The following is a 14,854-nucleotide window of genomic DNA, read 5'->3' as shown; positions in this document are numbered from 1 at the left end:
TCTGCAGTGTCAGTTGTTACTTCTCCTTTTTCATTTCTAATTCTATTGATTTGAGTCTTCTCCCTTTTTTCTTGATGAGTCTGGCTAATGGTTTATCAATTTTGTTTATCTTCTCAAAGAGCCAGCTTTTAGTTTTATTGATCTTTGCTATCATTTCCTTCATTTCTTTTTCATTTATTTCTGATCTGATCTTTATGATTTCTTTCCTTCTGATAACTTTGGGGTTTTTTTGTTCTTCTTTCTCTAAGTGCTTTAGGTGCAAGGTTAGGTCATTTATTCGAGATGTTTCCTGTTTCTTAAGGTAGAATTGTATTGCTATAAACTTCCCTCTTAGAACTGCTTTTGCTGCATCCCATAGGTTTTGGGTCGTCGTGTCTCCGTTGTCACTTGTTTCTATGTGTTTTTTGATTTCCTCTTTGATTTCTTCAGTGATCACTTCGTTCTTAAGTAGTATATTGTTTAGCTTCCATGTGTTTGTATTTTTTACAGATCTTTTCCTGTAATTGATATCTAGTCTCATAGCGTTGTGGTCGGAAAAGATACTTGATACAATTTCAAATTTTTGAAATTTACCAGTGCTTGATTTGTGACCCAAGATATGATCTATCCTGGAGAATGTTCCATGAGCACTTGAGAAAAATGTGTATTCTGTTCTTTTTGAATGGAATGTCCTATAAATATCAATTAAGTCCATCTTGTTTAATGTATCGTTTAAAGCTTGTGTTTCCTTATTTATTTTCATTTTGGATGATCTGTCCATTGGTGAAAGTGGGGTGTTAAAGTCCCCTACTATGAATGTGTTACTGTCAATTTCCCCTTTTATGGCTGTTGGTATTTGCCTTATGTATTGAGATGGTCCTATGTTGGGTGCATAAATATTTACAATTGTTGTGTCTTCTTCTTGGGTCAATCCCTTGATCATTATGTAGTGTCCTTCTTTGTCTCTTCTAATAGTCTTTATTTTAAAATCTATTTTGTCTGATATGAGAATTGCTACTCCTGCTTTCTTTTGGTTTCCATTTGCAGGGAATATTTTTTTCCATCCCCTCACTTTCAGTCTGTATGTGTCTCTAGGTCTGAAGTGGGTCTCTTGTAGACAGCATATATATGGGTCTTGTTTTTGTATCCATTCAGCCAATCTGTGTCTTTTGGTGCGAGCATTTAATCCATTTACATTTAAGGTAATTATCGATATGTATGTTCCTATTCCCATTTTCTTAATTGTTTTGGGTTTGTTATTGTAAGTTTTTTCCTTCTCCTGTGTTTCTTGCCTAGAGAAGGTCCTTTAGCATTTGTTGTAATGCTGGTTTGGTGGTACTGAACTCTCTCAGCTTTTGCTTGTCTGTAAAGGTTTTAATTTCTCCATCAAATCTGAATGAGATACTTGCTGGGTAGAGTAATCTTGGTTGTCGGTTTTTCTTCTTCATCACTTTAAATATGTCCTGCTAGTCCCTTCTGGCTTGCAGAGTTTCTGCTGAAAGATCAGCTGTTAACCTTATGGGGATTCCCTTGTGTGTTATTTGTTGTTTTTCCCTTGCTGCTTTTAATATGTTTTCTTTGTTTTTCAGTTTTGACAGTTTTATTAATATGTGTCTTGGCGTGTTTCTCCTTGGATTTACCCTGTATGGGACTCTCTGTGCTTCCTGGACTTGATTAACTATTTCCTTTCCCATATTAGGGAAGTTTTCAACTATAATCTCTTCAAATATTTTCTCAGTCCCTTTCTTTTTCTCTTCTTCTTCTGGAACCCCTATAATTCAAATGTTGGTGGGTTTAATGTCCCAGAGGTCTCTGAGACTGTCCTCAGTTCTTTTCATTCTTTTTTCTTTATTCTGCTCTGCAGTAGTTATTTCCACTATTTTATCTTCCAGGTCACTTATCCATTCTTCTGCCTCAGTTATTCTGTTATTGATCCCATCTAGAGTATTTTTCATTTCATTTATTGTGTTGTTTATCATTGCTTGTTTAATGTTTAGTTCTTCTAGATCCTTGTTAAATGTTTCTTGCATTTTCTCTCTTCTATTTCCAAGATTTTGGATCATCTTTAGTATCATTATTCTGAATTCTTTTTCAAGTAGACTGCCTATTTCCTCCTCATTTGTTAGGTCTGGTGGGTTTTTATCTTGCTCCTTCATCTGCTTTGTGTTTTTCTGTCTTCTCATTTTGCTTATCTTCCTGTGTTTGTGGTCTAGGAGGATGATTTTTGTAGCAAGGTCGATTTTATAATGTACACCTGTGGTATTTCATCCATGGACCAGGGTCCGTGATGTGGTTGATAAACTGAAATGTAAAGTTGGTAGATAAACTCTGTCTTTAGGAACCTTCAAGTTATTATATCTGCATTTCTGAGTACAAGAAGGGAAAAATTAAGACTGATGCTTTATTTGAAAATGCAATGTTTTTCTTGTTAATGATAAACCATCGTAACTAATAGAAAGAAAAAGCTTACCCATAGTAGAAAGCTAGCAAAACAAACAACAAGAAAAAAAAAACTTGTTATGCAATGAAGAACTTGCCTTTTCTAGTTCTAACATTCAGTAGCTGAAAGCAGATCATTGCCATAAAGAGTATTTACCAATTTTAAAAGGTCTTGGCCCATCATAGCTAGTGTTAGATTTGGAATATAGCTTTTGTTGCCAAGGTGACAAACACTTATAAATATAACACATCTTCTAATGTGCTTTTAACTTGGTATTTTTATGGCTTTTAAATCAGATACCATTAGCAAATATATTAGGTAATTTAGCTGAAAGACCATTTTCCTCTAACACTTTTTGTTACATTTCCCCAGGTATTTCAGTAAATGTCTGTTGTGACATTCTACTCCTGCTAGGCTTCCAACATAAGGGGATACATAAAGTACATCTGGTAAAGATGAACATATATTACCTTGCCTTTTTTGTGTTGATCACTGAAAAATGTATAAAAGAGAGTTAGATTTGTAGTCTCCTTGAAGAGCATTCATTGTTCCTATTGTTATTTGGGGGTTTATACCCCTTACCCCAAGTAACAATCTGGCTTTAAGATTCAATACACAGAGGAAAGGGTTTTGGGGACAGCATAATAACTATATATTAACACTCCCCAAAACCTCCATATCTAAATGCTTTCTCTTACATATCAAAAAAAGAAGGCTATGGGGAAAATAATTACAGTAGACCATCTGGAGCCCTATATATTCGCAAGTCTCAGTTTATTGTTCCAAACAGTAAATTCAACAGCCCAGGCAGGGAAGGAATCATCTCTAAATGTATTCACTGGATTTTTAAAAGACTTATGAGGTGGACATATTTGTCACAGCAAAGGTAAAATCAGATAAGACATATTTAGTTTAAGCCCAAATTTGCATTTATTGTTACCTTGTCAGAAATTCTTCTTAGAAGATTGTCCATTAATTCATTCATTGTTTTTTCTTTCATTCATTCAACCAACAGACATTTAAGAAGCATCAGCTATTTTTCAAGCATTGGAGGTACAGAGATGAGCAAGTGCTGGCCCTCAAGAAGAATATAATATCAGGACAGAGGTAGGCAAATAAATGAAGTATTACAACTCTGATAAGTGCTAAGGTAGAGATTGCATGCAAAGAGATTGCATGCAAAGAAGGGGTCAGAGATGAGTCCCCAAAAAGGAAAGATGCTGCAAGTTGTCTTCACAGAATCAAGTGGAAAAGAGAAATATATATTTTACTTAAACAGCAAAACTCTAGACAGGTAAAATGTTTTATATAGTAAATCCACAATTGCTGTTTCCTTATTGTGTGATCCTGAATGTTTCTCTGTGCCTCAGTTATTCCTCCTATCTAATGTAGATAATTATCCTTGCCACCCGCATAGCTCATAGAAGACTGTTGATAGGAATAATGGGATATGAGTGGTGTAGCTATTTGAATTCTTTGGAAAAGAAAGATTCTATGTAAACACACAGCATCCTTATTATTCCAAGCGGTAGCATTTTGGATAATTACTGTATAATGCTGCACCTTTGTGTGTGTGTGGTTTGTTTCTTTATAGAAAAGTAAGTGCTAATGTTAAGTTTCTCTAATAACTTTGGAAGCAATTTTAATCCAGCAGACAAAACATAATAACCTTTAAAGTAAGTTAAATCCCTTTGTATTTGAGTAGAATTTTGTTATTTACCAAGGTCTTAGGCAATTTTACCACAGTTATGGAAAAAATTGCCCAGCAAGCCCAGTTCTCTCGGTGAGTATCTGAAAAACACTATTGCAGACAGGCCAGAAGCTTCTTTACAACAGACACGGCTCTGAGAGTGTGTGTGAGTGTTTGCGTGTGTGCGCGCACGCGGGGGTGTGCGCGCACGAGTATGTTGTGTGTGTGAGTGAGCCTGGGGCTTGCCAGAAAGATCTGGGAACGAGCTGAGACTGGCTAGCATACCTGAGGCAGCTGTTATACCATGGCGCCTGGATTCTTCTCTCAGACTCTAGGCTGGCTCCCCTCCTCCTTCTCCTCCAGGCCCTCTTCCTTTTCATAGTCTAACTCTCACTGTCTTTCTTCCTCTTCCCTCTGATTCAGTGGGAGATCCCCATGGCCTGAGACTATGTCCTAGTCCTGCTGCCAGACATTCCAGGACTGTCTGGCTAATGGACGAACCCATACTGGTCAGAAAAATGACCCACAGCACTCTTAACCTGTTTCATCTTTTCTTTCACTCATTCATTCTCCCTCTGTTTCTCTTTCTCTCTCTCTCTCTCTCTCTCTCTCCCTCCCTCCCTCCCTCCCTCCCTCCCTTCCACCCTCTCTAGTTCTCACCTTGAGTTCGGTGCTGAAGATTAGCCATGAATTACTTGGCAACCATGGAAAGTGACAGTTTAAGGCAGATCTGCTCTTGGGTACTGTAACTTGCTTCAGGATATCTCAACAAGACCTGTCTATGAACTCAAGCTGGGATTTGCCAAGGTACTTCAGCCATCCATTAACAGGAGAGGCAGCCTCTACTGAGGAACCTGCATTAATCCCTCCTCTCCGCCTAGAGGTGCTGCTGCTCAGAAAGCTTCCTCCAGGAGCAGTGAGGTGACACAATAAATAGCTAAATAGCCGCAAGGGTTAAAAACCTATACAAGAAACTGTACTTTTCAGTTTAATCTGGCCTCTCATGGTTTGAGGTCGTTTACCATTGGCCACCACTGGAATTGGGCAGAACTAGTATAGCCAACCAGGGTGAATTTTCCTAGGGAAAAATGCCAATACTAAACTAGCATGGGAAAGGCAAAGAACCCTAGGGCCCTTGACAAGGGTAAAAAGTATGTATCACCACTGGAAAGGCCAATGATATTAATCCTAAAAGATGGTCTCTGGTTACATTTCATGGACTTGGGACACACTGACAGAAAAGAGCAATTACTTATAGTCATATTTTTAAAAACTTTTGACAAAGATCCCAATCATGGTGGATTAGGTATATTTAATATCTCAATTAATCAGCCTTCTACAATAGTAATATGTCAACTTTGGTTCAGGAAATCCACTCCAGTTGATAGTCATCCAGGAAGCATCTTTCATGCCCACATATTAAATTTAATCTGCCACCCCTGTTTTATAAGACTCTGTATTCATCTGCTGAAGAAAAGATGCTTATTTTTATCATTCCAACTTAACAGCTTGCTTAGCAAAGCTGATAGGAGTTTAGAAGATATTCATTGAATGCCTATTTTGTATATTTACAAAAGAGGTAGATTTAAGGGAGTTACCCAAAAGCAATATGTTTTTTGTCCCACCATTATCCTATTGGTCTTCCTTTCATTCAGCAGATTTATCTGTCATGAAGAATTTAAGTTTCATATTTTCCTCTGTCAGTTGTGAAAAGGCCTGTCAGCTGGGGCTTACACTATAGTTTGTAAAAGGCCTATAGCACACAATGACAATACAATCTTATATTTGTGCTCCCAGTCTCCAGATAATCCCCCACTTTCCTCCTCTGCAGCCCAGTTATGATCAGGCTTAAGTTGCATATTCTGTTTTTAGCCAGATTTTGCTGATAAATGCTATCAGCAAGACTGAAATGAAATACAGAAGGTTTAGCTCTTATTACCAGTGTAGAACATGCCTTGGGAGTTGTGAGTGTGATACTGAGACAGTAGTTGTATAAAACCATTTAATTCACAGAAACTAAATAAAGGAATGTTAATGGCATTGGCTTTTATCTGTTGAATGTTTCAAGGTCTTTATTCATGCACCTGAAAATACAGACTTTTGATTAACATTCCAGGAGATGTGCCAGAGATAGCGGGCCATTTCCCTTACGGTTTCCGGTAGGGATATAGTTCTGAGAGAAAACTATGCAAAGTCTTAACATTATTGGTTGATACCTTCAAACACAAGATACTTTGTTTTTGCCATTTTTATTCTGAGTTCACCAATACCCCCAGTCTCAGAAAGATTTACAATTCCCACATCTATGCAGAAGCTAATAGTCTCATTAAATGGAAACCATGTAAATAGTTGGAGACCTACAAATCATTCTTTTTATAACCTGCTGGATCTGCAGCAGAATGTGAAGGACTGGTATATTAGAAAAATGCATCATTGGCTTAACCAAGGAGAGGGAAGTGTTAACCATCATTCCTAGAACTCTGGAGTGGAACAGAAGCTTGCAGCCTGACACCAAAATAACATCGCAATGAGAAGTGAAATTGCTTCTAAAGCTAAATTGCTTCATTTGAAAATTGTAGTGATGCTGAGAACAATTATGTCACTTAAACTTTCACAATTTTGTTTTTATAAATCTGTTGTAAGACTATCATGTGGTTTAAATGCGATTATTTAATAAGGGCATTTGTAATTGTCCAGCATAATCAATTATGCTTCAGTCAGGTTCTTCTCTGCAACTGTGTTTGTGCTAGTGGCTGAGTCATTCTTATGGTAATACATACTTTTTGAAAAAGCCAAATAAAGTCATTGTTTTCCAGAAAAGTTCTTTCCCCCTCTGATTGCAAAGCATTTCACCAACTGCAAACTGAGTCTCGGAATTCATTTTCTTTCCCCTTTGTCTTAGAAAGTAAACATTTATTCAAAGCATGAGAAGGAAAAACATACTGCTAGATAATAGGTGAAGTGAAAGTTGGTTCTTTAAGAGTCATGATAGTCTTGTCAAGTATGTTTACTGAGCTGAGACCGGGGCCAGAGCCCGGGGAGCATGGAGTGGCGTGTGAGAATTACCCAGCAGGAGCCATTATGATGTTGGTACCACAAGTCACAGATCATGACTCTGATTTTCTAAGAAGAAGGAGAGATTAATCATGGGCTGAGTCTAGGCGCACTCAGGCCTCCCAGAGGCTAGAGGATTTTAGTTGCTGTGTTGTGCAATTTGTGGGCTATTTGGTCCACTTTGGACTGCCTAGAGAGCTATGTTTTCCTTCCACATTTCAACTGAAGTCTCTGCTAATGCCTTACCCCTGGGTTTTGCCTGGTTCATTCTGATTTCTGTACCCACTGGCTTGACCAAAAGGTTTCTTAGGAAGCCAGGCTCTCAGCCTCTCTTTCCTCTCCCCCTCCTTTTCTCTTCGTTAGACAGATTCTCCCCTACCTTGACTCCTCTTTTACATTTCCTGATTCTCTAAAGATTCTCACCACTTCATGAAAATATCAACCCATTTCCTCGCTCTGCTGTGCATCCTGCCCTAAGAGCAGATCCTCCTACGTAAGAGCATTTCCTCATTTCAGTCACTCTTCAGGAGAATGACTGAGTCCTGCCAGTGATATAAGGTGTTTAGCTTCAATCACATGGATCCAGCAGAAACTGAAGCAGGAATCCAAACGAAGCCTCCACCATACTGGAGCCAGTGAATTTGCTGTTTCAGAATCCAAATTCAATACTATCACTTACTAGCTTAAAACGAGTCCATGGCATTCCTTTATCTTAGCTAAAAGCCAAAAGGGTCTGTGTGCTCTGGCCCACATAGCTCTCGAGTTTTTCTCACACCTTCTTTCCCTTCACTCTTTGTCCCAGTCACATAGGCCTTCTCTCTAAAATGGCCAGTTTCTCTTCCAGCCCAAGTCCTGTACATCTGCTGTTCCCCTCTGCTTGTGATTCTGCTTACCCGCACCTGGCCCAAACTGCATATCCCTTACCAGGCTAGTTCTCTCTCATTTCTCTTTCCCTTTTAGGCCAAGCATCACTACTTCAGGAAAACCAACACAGATGCCCTCAACCAAGAACACATTCTCCTGTTGTATGGTTACAGGATAACAGACTTTTCCTTCAAGTTATTTATTACACTTGTAATGTTCTATTTATTTGCACTATTACTTGATAATTATCCCATTCCAGTGGCCCCTCCTCAAGAACAGGGACTTAGTTTCTGCTTCACCTGGTGTCTCTGCACTCAGCAGGAGCTCAGTTTATTTCTGTTGAATGAATATACTCTTTGGGGTTCATAGAAATTTTATATCAGAAAATAAGGAAAGCAAATTTCTTAAACCTGGCTCAAGCAGGAGGGTTTTGAAACCATCCTCACATCTATTCATGGAGAAATGTACAATGACAAATTGAAAATAGCCTAAGCATCAATGGAAGAGCAGATAAGTAGACCGTGCTGTGATCATAAAACATAATACTATGCAGCAGTTAAAATTAGTGAATTAGTGTCATATGTGTCCACATGGCTAAATCTGCAAAACACATACATAAAGAAAATGGGCATAAAAAAATGTACATTGGTTTCTTTGCCTAGAGTCCATGGAAGAATATTCAGAAACCACAACAGTGAAAACATAAGTAAGTACTAAGGCTAGGGATGAAATTTAGAAAGCATGGGAAGATGAGGCCTTCAGAGTTCTGTCCTTCCTTTTCACGTCATTCCCCAGCCAGAGTACAGTAAGAGGAATGTAATCAATCCCTGCTCCTTTTTTTGGCCACACTGCTACTGTCTACTTTCTGGGGTAGTCCTTAATTGCACTTAGGAACAAACATATCTCTAAAGGGTAAAGATGAGAGGATCATAATCATTTACAAATGGAAAAAGTAAAAGGAAATAAACTAGAGAATAATAACAATATAGAAGAAAATTGATAATATACAAAATATTGAACTTTAATTCCTCTTTTGAAATATTATATGGGACTAAGTTTTAATAAATAACAAGATATAGAAGGTCTCAGAGACCTAGTTGAAAATTAAATGAAATAGGTAAAAATTCTCCTAGACTCATGCTCAGCTCTAGACTGGGAGACATCATACACAGACATATCTAATGCATTATGGCCTTTCTCATAGTATAAGCTGCCCCTCTCCCCCGCCTCTCTCTTTTCTTTTCTTTTTTTTGTGGAATTGGATAGTTTTAGAAGCCACTCTTTTCCAAAGTATGTCCCTTACTCACCTTACTACAAAGCCTTCAAATCCACTTTCTTCGTTGACTTTGAATCAAAGCATTGAAGAATACTCTTAAACCCACAAGATTTTAGAATGACAGAAAGATCTTACTTTTTTAGATTAGATGAGGAAAATGATGCTTGGAGAGTTAAAGTAACTTTCCAAGGCCACCCAGCTATCATGTAGCAAGTGGGTACCAGAACCCAAAACCCAATACTCCTCATTCCTGGTGCATTGTTCTTTCCAGTGTTGCATCTAGGGCCCCTGTATTAAACCTGTATCAGTTGTTAATGCTGTGGTTTGCATTTGTTTGCTAGGGACAGAGACAAAGGTAAAATCAGCTAAAGAGTGCTATTTACATACAATAGAATATTATTCAGCCTTTAAAAGGAATGAAATTCTGATACATGATACAACATGGATGAACCTTGAAGATATTATGCCAAGTGGAATTAACCAGATACAAAAGGACAATACCGTATGGTTCCACACATATGAGGTACCTAGGGTAGTCGAATTCATAGAGACAGAAAGTAGAACGGTTGTTGCCAGGGGCTGCGGGAAGGGCGAAACGGCAATTATTGTTTAACGATCACAGCGTTTCAGTTTGGAAGATGAAAAAGTTCTGGAGATGGACGGTGTTAATGGTTGCATAACAGTGTAAATGTTCTTAGTGCCACTAAGTTGTACACTGGAAAATAGTTAAAATGGTAGATTTTATGTTATATGTATTTTATCACAGTTTGAAAAAAAATCAGATGAGAAATCATGAATTATGAATTGCAGCCCAAGAAGGCAAGTGCAGTGGGAATTCCGGGAATACAGAAAGGACTAAGAAAGTACTAGATGCTTGGGGAGGGTTGGAAGTGGAAGAGGGGGAAAGAGAGGAAAAGAGAAAGATCTGTTTTTTAGACCAGCACTGTCCAATAGAACTTCCTGTCATGGAGAAGGATTCTTTATCTGTGTTGTCTGTTGTAGTAGTCAGTAGTCACTAGCCACATTTGAGCCCTCAAAATGTGTAACTGAGGAACTGAATCTTTTATTTAATTTGATTTTTGATTAATTTACATTTAAACAGCACAGGTCTAGACCTTCTATTGGTGATTTCACTTAAAGTACTTGTATTTCTGCTTCTTCTAGCTCATGTTCTATACATTCAAGCATGATTCACTTATTTATTCAGTCACTGTCAGCAGATATAGTACATCTCCTGTGTGCCAGGCTCTTGCTAAGCAATAGGAATAAAAGGGAGTTAGAAGAAACTCTACATTGCTGGGAGGAGCATAAATACATGTAACCACTGTGACAAATAATGTGACCGTATGTCCTGAGGTTAGAAATGTTCATAACCTGCAACCCAGTGTTTCTACATCCTAGAGAAACTCTCAAATGTGCTCAAGGAGACATGGACTTTAAAAATCATAAAAGGCCTAAAGATCAATGAAAAACAGATAAATAAGGCTGTGTTTATAAAACAATACCATGCTGTGTAGTTAAAACTAATGAAGGAGTGGCTAAACCACCAAAACACAATAGTAGAAAAAAATTCAGTTGTAGAAGGATACACACAGGATGATATTTTTAAAAACCTTTTTTAAAAAACTTGCAAAGTTATTGTTTATGGATACATACATGCATACACATGAAGTAAATGTAAAAATATGTGTGGGCATGAGAGAGAGCACATTCAGGGTGGTGGGTACTTCTGGCAAGAGAGGGAATGGGATGGAAGAAGGTACACAGAGGTCTTCAATCTATATGTAATATTCTATTTATTAAAAAAGATCTGAAACAAATATGACAAAGCCAGAAGATGAGTTCATGGTGTTCATTATATTATTAGCCATACTTTTTACTAATACTTAAAATATTTCATAATAAAACAGATGCTAAGAAGTGGCCCTTCTGTTAAGAAGCTCTCAGATTAAAGGGGCATCATAAGTACAAACAAAAAATTTTCATAGTGTGTTAAAAGTAGTAATAGGGGCATGTATGAGGTAGGAAGACGAACACAGAAGAGGGTAGAAAGAACAGTCTCAAGGAGTCAAGGACTATCTCACTAGGTGATTGCATTTAGGTTTATTCTCTGAGGGCATATAGATGTTTATTTGGGAGAAATATAAAAATGGATATTTATTAGAGGCTGAAAAGACAGTTTGTACAAAGGTCAAGGTGCGAAAGAGTTTGGTGCCTTCAAAGAATAGCAAGAAAATTTGGCCTCACTGGAGCCTAGAACTGTCAGGGTAGAGGTGGACTGGTAAGGCTCCTAAAACTGATTGGGACTGGCTCAGGTCTGGCTCTATGATCCAAGCCAGGGCAGCAGTATGTGTAGGGGGGTGGAGTTGGGGAGTGGTAGAATGGAACAAGGAGAGACTTGAACCAGGGAGACCCATAAGGAAGCTCTTGTAAGTGTCCAAATGAAAGGTGGTGAGAGCCTGAACTCTGGTAATAGCAATGAAGACATGGAAGAGGATGGTTGGGGGGATGTCGTGGGTGAATCTATAGGACTTGGTGACTGGTTGAATGAGTGAAGGAATGAAATAGAGCAAAGAAACAAAAAATGAAATTCCCATGTTGAACAGCCTTGGCTGATGGTGACCTTGACCTTGAAGAAGAAGGAAAAGGAAAAGAAGCAAGGTTTCCCTAACCTTGGGAGTGAGAAGGAGAGGTAAGAGGATAATGAGAATACCTGGAATGGATGACACAGGCAAGAGACATCCTGTAAAGTGAGAAAAGAAGATTGTACCATAAAGCTAAGAAGTTGGATCGTCACACTTCAGGTGTAGGCTAAGCTCTTCCTCCCAGAGAATGGTCATGTATTGGCAGGAGAACCTGAAGACCTCTAATTCAACAACAACAAAGAGGACTAAACAATGGGATCATGCTCCAGGCTTTGGCATCTAGCCTTAGAAAACTAGTATAGTAATGAAGGCACCAACTTTTATAGTTAAACAGACCTACATTCAATGCATCCAGTTCATTTAAATTTTCATTGCCTACTTACTTGGTGAAAATTTGAGCAAGTCCTCAAAATATCTCTGAGCCTCCGTTCCTCATCTGGAAATGGGAATGATAATACCTGCCCCAGAGGACTGTGGTGAGGATAAAGTATAATAATGTTGTTTGGTAAAGATAAATACATAGACAAATACAGAATACTATATTATTGTAGTGGGATGGGTAAATCATTTTTAATTCCAGTATTAAAGTTAAAAGACAAAAGTATTAAAAATAGCTATAAATAAAAATATGTTAAAAGATCCATGATATAAATAGATATAAATTGTGAAATAACAAAAAACTGTGTGTTGGAGGAGAAGTTAAAGTGTAGAGTTTTTATATGCAATCTAACTTATTATCACCTTAAAATAGACTATTATAACTGTAAGATATTTTATGGAAGCACCAAGGTAACCCCCCACACACACAAAAGCCTATAGAAGTTATACAAAAGGAAATGAGAAAGGAATCAAAGGAAATCAATGCCCAAAACATCAACAAAACACAAAGGAACACAACAAGAGTGGGAAAGATAGACAAAAGAACTATAAGACTAAAAAATAACTAACAAAATGGCAATAGTAAATCCTTCCCTATCAATAATTACTTTAAATATAAATGGATTAAACTCCCCAAGGAAAGACATAGAGTGGCTGGCTGGATTTTGAAAAACACCCAATTATATGCTGTCTACAAGAAACTCACTTTATTTTTTTCTTCCAGTTTTATTGAGATAGAATTGACATACAGCAATGTATAAGTGCAAGATGTACAGCATAATGATTTGACTTATATACATCATGAAATGATTACCACAATAAGTTTAGTAAACATCCATCATCTCATATAGATACAAAGTTAAAGAAGTAGAAAAAAATTTTTTCCTTGTGATTAGAACTCTTAGGATTTACTATCTTAACAACTTTCATATATAAAGTACAGCAGTGTTAATTATATTTATCATGTTGTACATCACATCCCTAGTATTTATTTATCTTATAACTGGAAGTTTGTACCTTTTGACCACCTTCATCCAATTCCCATTCCTCAACTTCACCCCACCCCCACCCCCGCCTTGGATAACCACAAATCTAGTCTCTTTTTGTATAAATCTGTTTGTTTTTGAAGTATAATTGACCTACAACATTATGTTAGTTCCTGGTGTACAGCATAGTGATTTGATATGTCTGTATATTTCAATATGATCACCACAAGAAACTCACTTCAGGTTTAAGAACACACATACACTGAAAGTGAAGGGATGGAAAATGGTAACCAAAAGAGAGCAGGGGTGGCTATAGTTATGTCAGACACAATAGACTTTAAGTCAGAAACTGTCATAGGAGACAAAGAAGGACACTATACAATTATAAAAGGGTCAGTCTGCCAGGAAGATATTAAAATTGTACATATCACCATTGAGTATACTTGATGTTAGCTGTGGGCTTTATATATAATAGCCTTTAGTATGTTAAGATACTTTCCTTCTATTCCTAGTTTGTTGAGAGCTTTTAATTATGAAAGGATGTTCAATTTGTCAAACACTTTTCCTGCATCTATTGACATGATCATGTGATTTTTATCTTTTTTTTTTTTTTTTTTTTTTTAGTGTGATGCAGCACATTAATTGATTTTTGTGGAACCATCCTTACATCCCAGAAATAAATCCCACTTAGTCGTGGTGTATGATCCTTTTAATATGCTGTTGGGTCCTATTTGCTAGTATTTCTTGAGGATTTTGGCATCTATATTCATCAGGGATATTGGCCTGCAGTTTTCTTTTCTTGTAGTGTCTTTGGCTTTGATATCAGATAATGCTGGTCTCATAAAATGGGTTTAGAAGTATTCCCTCCTTTTCAGTTTTTTGAAAGAATTTGAGAATTGGCAGTAATTTTTCTTTAAATGTTTGGTAGATTTCACCAGTAAAACCAACCATTTGGTCCTGGGCTTTTCTTTTGGGGGGGAAGTTTTTGATTACTGACCTGTAACCATATTAGTTACAGGTCTGTTCACACTTTCTATTTCTTCCTCATTTACTCTTGGTAAGTTGTATGTTTCTACAAATTTATCCATTTCTTCTAGGTTACCCAGTGTCTTGGTGTATAATTGTTCATAGCAGTCTTTTATAATCCTCCTTATTTCTTTGGCATCAACTGTAATGTCTGCTCTTCAATTTTTTATTTTATTTGACTCTTCTCTCTCTTTTTCTTAGTCTAGCTAAGGGTTTATCAACTCTTAGTTTCATTTTTGTTGTTTTCTTATTTTCTATTTTGTTTGTTTCTGCTCTATTTTTGTTATTTCCTTCCTTCTGTTAACTTTGGGCTTAGTTTCACCACTTCTCTTTGACATAGTTCTGGAAATCCTAGCCAGAGAAGTTAGGCAAGAAAAGGAAATAAAAGTCATCCATAATAAGAAGGAAGAAGTAAAAGTGTAACCTTTTTGAAGATGACATGATCTTATACATAGAAAATACTAAAGACTCCGTTTTAAAAAACTTCTAGGACTAATAACTGAATTGCATACAGTT

The 14,854-nt window shown here is 37.2% G+C and overlaps 1 long non-coding RNA gene across 1 annotated transcript in view; it reads left to right on the top strand.

The window, feature by feature from the left end:
• The window catches only part of LOC137229038 (uncharacterized), a 258,826-nt gene that overhangs the window by 78,555 nt on the left and 165,417 nt on the right, over positions 1-14,854 (top strand). Inside the window, exon 3 of the long non-coding RNA XR_010945509.1 lies at positions 3,435-3,526. This is a non-coding gene — a long non-coding RNA (uncharacterized lncRNA). The remainder of the gene's footprint in view (positions 1-3,434; positions 3,527-14,854) is intronic.

Source organism: Pseudorca crassidens, chromosome 8 (genome assembly GCF_039906515.1).
Source record: "Pseudorca crassidens isolate mPseCra1 chromosome 8, mPseCra1.hap1, whole genome shotgun sequence".
Lineage (NCBI taxonomy): Eukaryota > Metazoa > Chordata > Mammalia > Artiodactyla > Delphinidae > Pseudorca > Pseudorca crassidens.
This window is presented reverse-complemented; position numbering and strand designations above follow the sequence as displayed.